The sequence below is a fragment of the Pseudopipra pipra genome, chromosome 1 (genome assembly GCF_036250125.1).
Source record: "Pseudopipra pipra isolate bDixPip1 chromosome 1, bDixPip1.hap1, whole genome shotgun sequence".
Classification (NCBI taxonomy): Eukaryota; Metazoa; Chordata; class Aves; order Passeriformes; family Pipridae; genus Pseudopipra; species Pseudopipra pipra.
Window position 1 is genome coordinate 149,460,131 of NC_087549.1, and position 5,203 is coordinate 149,465,333.

Below are 5,203 nucleotides of genomic sequence, written 5' to 3' on the forward strand. Positions count from 1 at the left end.
ACTTCCCTCCATGCAGACCAGCATTGGAGGGACCCACTGACATCCCTTCCTGTCCTTGATGGGATGCGTGGGACTGTGCACGTACACACAGACGTACAGGCTGGCTCCAACATCCAGCTACTGGGTGCAAGCCCACTTCATCTGCACACTTCAAACTAATTGTTTGTTTATATGTTCTGTTAGATTACTATTTGCCATTTAAATTGTGGAAGTGCTTAGGACCCCAGTCCTGGAGTGAGCTGTGCTGTGTACTGGGAGTTAAAGCACAAAAAAGGCAGTCTGGTTAATCTGTGCTGTTGTGTCTAAGCCTGTTTGTAACCAGCGAGTGTTTAGCCTCCTATAGCACATTTTACACATGTCTGTAATATGCCTACAGAGTAAATACTCGTCATTTATTAACATCTGATATCCCATTTATGAACACACTCTCAATGCAAAGAGCTGGTCTCATGTGAAGGCTATTTAAAAAAATCCTCTGTATGCTGAAGTCTAATCTTACCAAAAATTGGCAGCGAGGAATTGAATTCCGTCTATTTTTTTCCTGATTTGAAACCTAAGTAGGGTGGCCATGGGCCTAATCCAAACACTGATGCTGCAGGAACACGCATTGCGTTGGCAGTGGGGGGACGTGGCTCTCGTTCTCTTCCTTTTCCCTCCCCCTCCTTGCTAAATCTGCACTTGTTTAAAGGACAGAATGTACAGATCCCATATGTTTGCTAGTGGTTAGGGTGTTTCTCTTTAAAAAAAAAAAAAAAAAGAAGATTATTGACATTGCTCTAGTATGAAATGGTATGATTTATGAGTTTATAGCGTATGAAATATAAATGACAAAAGTGCCAGCTCGATGTGAAGTGGATGTGAGATTGTGCAGCAGAGATTTGAGCTTCACATCACTAAACTGTGTATGGCTGAATGAGTTCAGCTACGTGCACCAAGGAGGCAAGAAATGGATTAAGTAAATTGGAAACTATTCCACAAAATGCCAAAGATAAAACTAAGATTCAACATGAACAAAAGGGACAAGTTATTAATTACCAGAGAGAGAACTAAATGAAATCAGATCCATCTGGAAAACCAGGAAAACCCTAATAATCAGCATTACTGTGCTTGGCCAGGCTGCTGCAGTGTAATATTCAGAATAACTTTGAATTACATCTGGCCCCAAAGCAAATAGCTCCTGCCAGAATGCCTGCATACACGAATGTCCTTTCTTTGTAGCTGGATAATGCGCAAATTTGATGGAATATCTCTTTCAAATGAATCCTTGGAAGATTTTTGAGCAACTGCAGTGCTTTTGCATGGCTATATTACCTGGTACATGTACATATAGTGAAGGTAAGGAGGAAACTGCCTACTGATCCTCTGCTGGCATGTGTGATATTGTCACAGCTCAGATGTATCTCTATTAACTGCTTTCACAGGCGAAAGGGCTGCACAGCCACCTCCCTTCCCTGGGGAATTCAAGAGGTGTTATCCTGCTATTGAGGCTGCCCCACGCTCACACCTTCCTGTGATTTCTTCTCTCCTCCTCCAGAGACACCTCTCTGGACCTGGTGAAAATGAATCCACTCCTCAGTGTCTGCTAGAGCTGTTTTATTACTTCCTTAAGTAGAAAGTCTGGCTCAACAGTGACCTCTTTGACTGACTGCAGAAAGGAAATGAAGAACCTGAAAAGGTCTCTCTGAACTCTGGCACCAGAAGGAGAGCCCTGGTCACTCTTAAAGTATAAGCAATGACAGGGTAAAAGTGTTGAGAGGACACATCTCAGTGAATGAGCACTGGAACAGGTTGCCCAGAGAGGTCGTGGAGCCTCCTTCCCTGGAGATATTTAGAAGCTGTTTAGACACAGTCCTGAGTAATGTTCTCAAGGGGACCCTGCTTGAGCTGGGAGGTTGGACCAGACGACTTCCAGTGATTCCTTCCAACCTTACCCATTCTGTGCTTCTGTGATATTCTGGGAGCGTTGACAGATAACCTGGCTCCCATGCTTTGCCTAGCTCACTTGTCACTTTCTTTTCCCTGTTGTATTGAAGTCAAAGGAAAATTGGGTGAAAACAGGTTTGACCTTGAATTTTTTATTATCCATGGGCTCAAACTCTTGTCCAGGAGTAAATCTGATATAGCTAACAAGTCCCCAGTCAGATAATATCTGCATAATGTAGTCAGCATCATCAACATTGCAAATGGTGATTTGTTTTGGTTTGTCATTTTAAATAATCTGGTTTATTGGCGAGGTGAAATTCAGTTAAATGAACTTGCAGTGGTTGGGACTCATAGCTAAGTGTCCTCTTGTTCCAAGAGTCACCTTTCAGTAGCAGAGGAGGTGCAATAACATCCCACACAGCATGAGCTGTTCCCATATTTACTGGTGATGGAAAGCAAACACACATTGGAAAAGAGTGGAAAAGGACAGAAATAAAATGTATATTAATTTTCCATGGAGCAACAGAAGCACTGAAGAAAGAGCAAGTGGCTGCACCATGTTTTTCATGGACTGCTGACCATCTTTACGTGGTTCAGGATAAGACAGTTTGTAATCAAGTCAAGCTGTCCTGCTTCAAGCATATAAACATATGGAGGAATGTACCAGTGTATTCAGTCAAATTGTGCGTGAAGTAAACATGAAATCATATTGAAATTGTTAACGCAAATTCCTTCTTTGAGTATGATGATCTCTAGTGGATTATGGTAAATCCACATGTCCTCTAGGCATTCACACCTGCACTCACACAGTCCAAAAAGCACTGAATGCTCCCTCTCAGTCAGAACATTTTCATGTGCTCCTGCAAGGATACTCCAACGTCTGGGACAGTGAAGGATCAGTCCCTGCTATTTCATGGGAAAAAATCAATTTTAAAAAATATTTGTTTGGTTCATTGCAGCAGTTCTGGTACGTCACCACTCAGTTTGTTTAGCCTGATGTAAACTAAGACAGACCTTTTCTCATGTGAGTATTTCGTGGTGGTTACCAGCATTGCTCATCATCTGCAATGGGGTAAGAGAGCAGGGCAGCTCCTTCCCTGCAAGACACCACACCAGGCAAGGCAACCTGCTCATGGTCAGCACAGGTTTATTCATGTTTTGGAAGAGGTGCTTTCAAGGTTTGACGTTGCTGCCCCATGATGATGGTGAATGATCCTGACTCACGGACAGGTAAGACTCTGTGGTTTCAGCTGACCTTCCCCATTTTTTGTGCTGTTGGAGGAGAAACAGTAAAGAGTGTCCATAGGATGGATGTCTTGCATACTTTACTGGAGGTGGCCAACACTGAAATCAGTCTCTTTCCTGTACAGGAACTAGTGCTATAAAAGCCATAACGTACCAGCACATAACTGAGCCTGCTCCGACACCACAACGTGCCTAATACTATAAGCTCTCTTTAGTTCTGCAGGGTAGGCTGTACATAAATCCTGCTCTTAAATCAAGTTTTCAAGAAGACAAAGCACAGTGTGGGCCAGTCCACACGCAGAGCCGACCTGCTAAACTCTGCGAGTGCAACAGCTGCTCCAGTAATGTGAGTGGGAATCAAAACTGCTGAGATTTGCAAAACTTTATGTGGTTGTCTTTGGTTTTCTTGGCTGGTAATGGAAGAAGAAAACAATAGCATTTGAGTCATCTGAAACAATAATAATAGTAATAATAATAGTAATAATACAAATACAATTTCAAAGGTTTTATTTTGTATGTGTCCTGCTATTATTGACTTGCCCTCTGAAATGATTTTTCTGAAAATGATAGAGCTTCTTTTTTCACTGGGGGTTGGGGCCAGATTCATTTGCCATTTGCCTTCTAAGAAGAGAGAAAAAAGCGCAGGCGAACACCATTTTGACTTCTGGAATTTATCATTTCTGTACAGGTCCAACTGCAGAGCTGACACTCAGCATTTCAAATATTTCAGACTTCTCTTCTTTAAACTTATAAATAAATTATATGCAATAGCCAGGTCCCTTGATAATTAAGGACTGCACATCTCATCAGAACCAGGGACTTCCATGACACTGGAAAAACTTCTGATTATACAGAATGATTCTTCTTTTCAGCTGCATTCAGACAATACAGGTTTGGATACACAAAAAAAAAAATAATTCTGGTAGGAATCCAAAACCTCTGTAACACCCCCTAGGCCTGGGATTTGTCTAATAGTTTGCTATTAAAGAGTTCTTTGGCTGGAAAGAAGTACCAGACAGAGTTTCCCTTGTTCTAGTTCTTTGTTTATTTTTTTTTCTTTTGCTTTTAATTTGGTATTTGACTCCTCAGCATTAACTTACTGTCAAGATGATGGAAGCTCCAGGGGAGGACACAGGTTACCAGCTTTTTAAAGCTTGAACTGATTTATTTCAGAAGGTTCTCCTTCCCCAACACCTCCCCAGCAAGACAGAAGAACAATAGTATGAATAATAGTAAAAACAATAATAATAATAATAAAAAACATTCAAATCAGTGTGTTTTCCATTTGTGTCCAAATCACCTCTTGAAAAACGCAGCGGAACATTTCAGCTCGTATGGAAAAGACCCAAAACTGTGTCAAGAGACATCAGTCTCAGTCCTTTGCTGCTCTTGACTTCTGCTGGGTGCAGCAGTGACAGGGACACTCTCATTTCCCAGATGCACAGGGTGATTACCCAGAGTTGGAGGTAGTTGGTGCAATTAGTGTGAATTAGGGCAGGCCCAGAGCTGTGCCTTGGCTACTGCGGCCCATCCCACAGGGACACCCGCTGGATCAGGAGCCTGGTGCAGAGCTGGCTCATCAAGCAAGCCAGATAGTTCAATCAAGTTTATTTAGCCTGACTGCACCAATTTAGCACAGCTGAATAGCTGGCCCACAGCATGTGCGTGTTCCTAGATGGTTAAAAGTCACTCTTCACATTTCCATTCCTGTTAAGGAGCTCCAAGCCTGCATGTTTCAGTAGTGCCTCTGCAAAGTAGCTGTTCTTTTTATCATTTTAGTGCTTTAGTTGTGCAATTCAGGCTTGGGGGGGGGGGGGTAGTGGTGATGGGTGGGAAGCCCCAAAGCAGCCGACTAAGGTAAATAGCATTTCTTCTGTCCTAATTCTTTTCTCCTGTCACTTCTGTGCCATTGTAACTCCCTGAGAATTAAACATTAGATATTCGCTGACACCCTTGTAGACTGCTGATTAGAGGAAACTGTTATATCAGATTTAAGGCTGGAAGTGAATCAAGGCCATTGGTTTGATCAGCTTCT